Source organism: Gavialis gangeticus, unplaced genomic scaffold (genome assembly GCF_001723915.1).
Source record: "Gavialis gangeticus isolate Ggan-Ray unplaced genomic scaffold, GavGan_comp1, whole genome shotgun sequence".
In the NCBI taxonomy this organism is placed as follows: Eukaryota; Metazoa; Chordata; order Crocodylia; family Gavialidae; genus Gavialis; species Gavialis gangeticus.
Genome location: NW_017729024.1, coordinates 10,400,204 through 10,407,399, shown reverse-complemented (window position 1 = coordinate 10,407,399; position 7,196 = coordinate 10,400,204).

Sequence of the window (7,196 nt, the reverse complement as noted above, 5' to 3'; positions counted from 1 at the left end):
TTTGATTTCCTTTCAGCTCTTAGCTCTTGCGTTTGGGGACACCGGGGTGCCTTTTGCCCTGCCCCACAGCTCGAAATCAAGGCAAAGGAGTTGCTCTGTTTATTGACACGAGAGCTGCCCCAGCACCAAAAAACCACCCAGGGGCGTAAAGTTCCCACTCACTTGACAACACTGTGGGTTTGCTTCTTGAATCGGAGGGAGGGTTTTTAGGGAAATTTGGAAGGGAAGAGGCTTTTCGAGGCAGCAGTCAGAAGTTTTCCCCTCCTGACGGTGGAAAAAAAAATTAAGAGGCGTTACATGTTCAGGACTTGTGCACACTGAGTGGAAAAAATGTGTTAAACATCGGTTTGACGCCCCACCGGAGCTTCAAAATATATACCGGCTGGGTTTCTTCTACTTAATTTAATCTTTATTGGACTGGGTTACTCTTTCCTGCTATTCACCAGAACTCCCAGCAAAATGCATCATTGGAGGGGGGTGGAGGGGAGGGCTCGCTCAGCCCTTCATTTTAACTGCAGACTTTAGCAGGTATTTAGCAGGGGGGCACTCCAGGGAGTTTGAAGTAGGTTTCTCAAGTCAAGGCTCCTGCCCAGGGCTAAGTTGGTCCTGGCGTGTAAAAGATTTGTGCGTTGGGATGGGAACTTGTAGCCTTAGCAACAAAGTATTCACTTAAAGGAATTCACAGCTCTAGCATCCTGGGCACAGAAAGCACCGCGGAGATCTGAGCCGTGGGGAGCAGGGCAAGGGCGGGTTGTTGGGGGCAGATCGGAAGCTTCCCAGCTTCTGGAGCAAAGCTGTTTCATACCTAGGAACAGCAAACGCTGGGATTTCTCCCCTCCCTTCAGCATTTAAAAAATAAATAAATAACCCTTAGAAAGAAAAAACAAACTTCCCTCTCTTTTCAACCAGCCTGTCAGACTGACTATGGGGACTCTGATCCCAGTCCCCTGGCGTGGACTGCCCAGCTGCAGGCAGACAGCTCTCTATATTTATGGGAACCCCACAAAGGGCTCCTGTTCCAGTCGAGGTGCCTGCTTCCGACGTGGTCAGTGCCCTGGCACAATCCGCCCTGGATCTAAACAGCACAAAGCTGTGGTCTGGCAATGAGACTGAAAAGACTTGGTGACTGTGGTTACATGCAATATGCCATCCACCACCGAGCCTGAGTCACCAGGCTGGGAGCAGGAGCTCGGCTGCCGGGGTCAGGACGAGTTTAAAAATAGGAAGGGGCTGTATTGTGTGAAATATTTCCTACGAGAAGTCTGCACCCTTGTTAGGATGATTTCCCAGCTCCCAGCTCCCTGCGTCTAAACCTGAGGAAATAAAAAAGAGGCGCCTGCCAATTGGAAATGGTCAGTTTAAACCTTCGCCTGAACTTAAGCGTGCGTGTGTGTGTAAGCGTGCAATAGCCACATACAGTGCCTATTGCTGGCTGAGTTCGTACTGGTAGCTAGGGATCTGCATACATCCATATACATGCACACAGACATATCTGCAGTTCTGGAGTAAAAGCATTTTCGTTGCTCCCAGAGTTTCTTTCCATTACGAGCGATTAGATGGTGACTATTCAAAGCTGCTGATCCAGAGAGAAAATAGGAGCAGATAAAAGGAGATTTCAAGTGACCTCCTCGTCCCTTTCACACCAACCTGAGCCCCAGAATAGCCAAGGATCAACTCGGACAAAAGCCCTTTCCTTTTCCCTTTCAGCTTCAGAAGATTCAGAGCAAGGGGTTAACAATAAAACATATAAGTCTAACCCAGTCTGGTAGGATCCTGCAATTTTGTATACTTTATTAACTCCACCGCTGGCTATGCTTGCGCTAAACGCCCAGAAATGTGTAAATAAAATATCCTTGCTATGGGAAAATACATAACAATTATTTCCAGCTGGATGTGGTGGGCTTGAGCGATTTGTTATGTTTATTCTATTTCATTTAAACTTTACCTAAAGCACATACCCTCCCACTGCACACTGATAGAGCACGCTGTAATAAACATATCTTACTACTGACAGTTTAAGTGAAAATGCTGAGGTTTATTACTTAGATCAACCTTCTGATGAGGTAAATATGATTGTATCACTGCTGTTGTTACCAGCAGCACTGCTGTATTTCCTGAGCAAAACACTTTTACACTATTTTATCTTAAAGGCAGGGAGAGAAGTGACATTAAATACTTAAAACATCTTGGAACGGTCTTTAGTCGGTGAGCAGTCCAACTCAAATCTACTTCTGATGGACTAATCCCCGTAGTAAAAGAAATGGGAGATTTGACAGGTAACTATTAAGGGGAATGATTATATAGTAGAGTTGATTGTATTGTCAGGACAATCTAGCAACTTTCAAACTCGTTTTCAAACGTCAACTTTTTTCATCAAAAGCCTATCCCATTTTACTTGGGGGAATAATAAATAACACCAAATTCATCCCCAGCAGAAGTCTAGGCTTGGAAATAGAGTCAGATGTGTTTCAATGTAAAGCCTCGCGTTAACGGCTTTTGTACACATTTGTTTCTTTTGGCTTCAAGCACTTAGATCAGCGCAGCTTTATTTGTGCCGAAAGTAAATATTTGGTTCTGGATTCACCAGTGTGTTGAAAATGATTCCCAGGTTTGCCTTATATAGGAAGGTTTGATTTGCATCAAGAGGTCATCACTTTCTTTTCCTGTAGCTTGCTAGGGAAGTGCCGTGCTCCTTTATACTGAGAGACAAGAAAACTCCGATTTGGGATTTTTTTCCCCCTTGATTTTCATGCACATAAGTTAAAAAAAGGAGGTGGGGGGGCTCCAGTATTTAGGCATCTCTTTATGGCTGGGAAGATGGAGAGACAGACACAGTGGGAGAACAAAGTTGTGCCTCAGTGTCCTGCTTCCAGGTTGGCAATCAAACCCAGAACTTTTGATAGCTAACAAATGACAAAAAAACAAGCTGCAATAAGTGTTGGCTGCAGGGTGGATGGCAGTGACAGCAGATTGTCTTTTTAGAAGGTGTTTTGCTGTCATTCCCCTTTATGTTACCGTCTAAAATAATTTAAGGGGGCACAAAAGGGGAAAGGTGTGTGGGGGGGAGGAATTAATACTTATTTCAACTCTTGACTGAAACACAAGCCGGGCGAGAAGAGCTGAGAGAGCACCTTTTACAGGGAGGCTTTTAGAGACGGGCTGCGAGATCAGAGCCACTGACCTCCCTTCAGAAAGTTTCGGGCATGGTTGCTTTTGCAGCTGCATTTGATAACCCGGGGTTACGTCTGCTGGACACTTCCCCCGTCTCGCTAAGGTTGCTTTTAAATGATTCAACTTTTAAAAAGTGATTTAAAAAAAATCTTTCTGGTCAGGGCTCTTGGGCTGGGTAACGCTTTGGGTGTGCGTGTGCCCTCTCTTTTCCTAAGCCCTCTTTGCTCAGTGTGATTTATCAAAGTACAAAAAGGGATTGCACTGGATGGGTGGGTTTTACTTTATTTTTTTAAAGATGGGTCACAAAGCTTATCAGGGTTACTGGGGAAATATTCAGCCATCGATTTGAAGGGAGAGCTGGGAATGTGACTGTTATGCTCCAGTGTGATTTTTTATTTTAGAAGTAGGAAAAAGTGCTTGAAATAAATTCTGTCTGTGCATCCGCAAATGAGCACACGCAGGACACGGGGCTGAAAGAGCCAGGCAGAAACTAGCACCCGTAACAGAGCAGGCAGGGAAGCCCTCCCAGAGAAGTGCCCTTCCCCTGGAAGTGAACAACTACCTCCTAAAAAAAAGTGACAAGTGACAAGTGACCAGCAGTGGGCTAGAAAGCCACCAGCTGCATGGCAAGGGCAGTATAATCCACTGGAGACTACTCTTCAAAGCAAACAGCAATTGTTTACCCTTTATAAACCCAAATTCCAGGCAATATATCTTTTATGATGCTATTAAAAGAACTTGGTTGTCGTTCAGATCTGGCCAGCACGGGGTTGGGGGGGGAAAGAATTAAGAAAAAAAATAAAAGCAGGAGAAATGTGCATGGCATGGCTGAGGGGAAAGGCCCCAACACTGTTAATAGCAGAAGAGGCCTCGCTGGGCACGCCTCATTGTTAAGGCCTGGCCTGGCACAGATATTACAAGTGGCCCGGCCCAGCTGGAAGCCGAGCAGAAGCCGAGCCCGGCTAAGGTTGTAGCAAAGGGCAACCTGGCCCTGGGAGAGGAGGGAGAAATAGAAATGTTTACAGTATAATTAAATTTGCAAAGCGGCCAAGTACGGGAAATGCTGGAAAAGAAATGTCACCGTGACTATGAACTGGCTGATCGTATATCAGACAATGGCAGACATCGCCTGTCAATAGTCTTCGAGAGGTACTAATTGATTCGTGGGCCGAGCAGCTCCGAGAATCCGGCCCTGGGGCACCTTGGGGGGGCTCTGCGCTTCATACGAGGGTTTTCAAAATGCCAGGAAATTTTCTAGCTCTACCTTCGCAGTGCATTTCCTTGTCAGACCAGGGCTTGGTTGAAAATGCTACCCCTAGGTAAAAGGAAATCTCTTTTCACGTCGGGCGACAAGATAGCGTTATATGTATTTAATTGTCCCCCCCAGGAGGCAGATCTATATGTACGGGAGCGTACATTTATTTCGTGCAAGGCTTAGCAGGTGAAGTAGACGCCTAAGACATCTCCGGAATAAAGATGTCTCCAGGACTCAGCCCTAGCTTATTTTTATTACATTCTCCTGCACCCAGGCTATTAAAAAAAAACCCACAAACCCGGTGAATTGTGTTCTCTACCGATGCCCTTGAAATAGCTTTTTAAAAGTTGTGCCAAAATGCCCACTGATCTCTAGGATGAACATTTCTTTCCGGAAGGGACAAGCGAAGGGGAGAGAGCGAGACGGAGTTCCTGCTTGCCTTTCCCAGAAATGAAATCAAATAAAACCCAGCAAAGCTTCCGCGATCCCAACCTGTGCTCAGTTAAGGGACACCGGCTGTTCCAAAGGAAATGAAGCTGGAGAGAGCCCCTGAATTGCGTTGCTGCTCTCCATGGCACAGAGCAGGTTAAATAACAATAAAAGCTCCCCAAACGCAACCTGAGCTTGTAACCATTTTTAAGGATTCTCGGAATTTGTCGGGGAAGGGAAATACCTTTTGCCAACTGAACCTTGTTTGGACCTGGACGGCTGCTTGACTTGCATGGCTAGGGTGCCCTTGCCTCAGCCCTTTCCTCTTCCCCCAAGTTCCACTTCCCCACGGCTCGGAGAAGATGCGATTTCTTTCAGAGATAAAGACAGCACTCACGCAGGTTTCAGCCTTCCTTAAAGGATCTGCTATTTAAATACCTATTTAACTGATGCTTCCCCCCTCTCCTCCCCATGCCATTCAGCAAATGAATATCATCCCTAACATCGCCACCACAGTGGGGGGGAAAAAATCTACCTTTGAAATAGACCAATTGGAGGTGTTTGGGGCTTTCTTCTGATTGTAGTGTATTCAGTGCAGAGGACTCTGATTGCTGTCCCTTTAATCTGTTGACACTATCACCCAGATAAACAGGCTGCCATCGATCTTTTCATTAGGTGATCAAATAACAGAGCAGGTGAAAGACAAGAGCATTAGCATGCTTCCCCGTCTTTCCCAGGCATCATTATTAGAAGTATAAGTTCAATTCCGTAATTACGTGGAAGAAATCCATGTGCCTGAGTTGTGTCTATGATATTGGCGCAGACACACATAGGTAAACACACATCTGTTGTCTGAACGAGGTGCGAGTGTGTGCGCGCGTACACAAATACACACGCACGGGTCTGGATCTGCGGTGAAAATGCCTCCTAAGAAAATACCTACAAACTGGAGGCAATAAATATCTCCCTCTCTATCCCTGCCGTCAGCTGTAATATGCCTGAACTAGAGGACTAACGGGAGGCAGTGCTGAAAGAGGCTCGGGAAAGCAGGCTAGATGCTAGGAGGGGGGGAGGAAAAAAGTTATCCTTCCAAAGTGCAGCTCGCCTGGAACTGCATCACAGTGGGCTTCCAACTCAATGGAGACACAAGTTAACCCCCTTAGAAACACGGAATAGAGAAAGCAGTACTTGCCTGGGGTAGCCTGGCGTGGCCGGGTTTCTGGGTGCCAACTGCAGCGATCCAGGCTCCGAGGAAACCTTTCCAAGGAGGAGCAGGGCACAAGCTGCTGGGTCCGTCCACCTTCTCCCAGGCTCTGTCTCTCTGCCTCTCTCTCTCTCTCCCTCACTCTCTGTGTCTTGCTCTGCCTCTTTTACTCCCTGTCTCTTCACAGTCTGGGGAGTAAAATCTAGATGATATACATACAGGGCTTGCTTTTTTTGTCTGATTTAATCTTATTCGTTTCACCTTTTCACTGACCAGAAGACAGAAGCGAGAGTTTATTTGGAAAGAGGGAGAGAGAGGAAAAGAGCCCACTGTTGCATAGTCAATAACATCCTTTTTATCAATGCAATATACAATAGGGGCGGCTTGGCCAGGGGGACTCATTGAAAATCTCTTCATTATTTCAGGACAAAATAACCCGTTTATTCTGATCTTAGAAATGAGCCGGGACCCCCACCCCCTTCCCCTCCTGTCATATTTGGGAACTAGACAGGGGAATCAAATCAGTAGCAGGGCACAGCAGAGTTGGGGTTTCTTTTCTCTCCTTTTTTTTAAGTGAAAGAAGCAGCTTTCGCGGAGGGGGGGGGGGGGAATAATCCAACTTCTGTTAATATCCCCCTCCTCCCCCCGCAGATGCGGCTTGGCTGCCACCCGGGTTTGCAACTTTTCGAGGAGCTAAGGGCACTTCTTGCAGTTGGTTTCCTCTTTGTCAGGCACAGCCATTCGACCCGAGGCGAATGGGAAAGCTCTCACACCCTGGGAGGGTGCAGGCAAGGAGGCTGGAGGGGGGAGAAAGAGACGCTGGTAGAGGTATTATTAAAAAGCAGGGTTTGCGCCCCCCTCCCCAGTGCAGTGGCTTTATTAAAAAAAAAATAAGGGAGGGGGGGCAGAGCTGTAAAAAAAAAAAAAAAGATTTGGTGGCTTCCTGCTGCTCTGGAGAAAGCTCAGGCTTTGTGCTTGGAGGAGGAAGGGGGAGCTCGCGGCTGGGCTCCTGTCCGCTAGATGGCAGCCGGATCCACGATTCAGCCGCGCGGCGGGGAGGAGAGAGGGACCGAGCCAGGCTCCCTGCCCCCCCCCTCCCCCCCGGCCCGGCCCTGTACTGCCCGGCCCGGCCCGGCC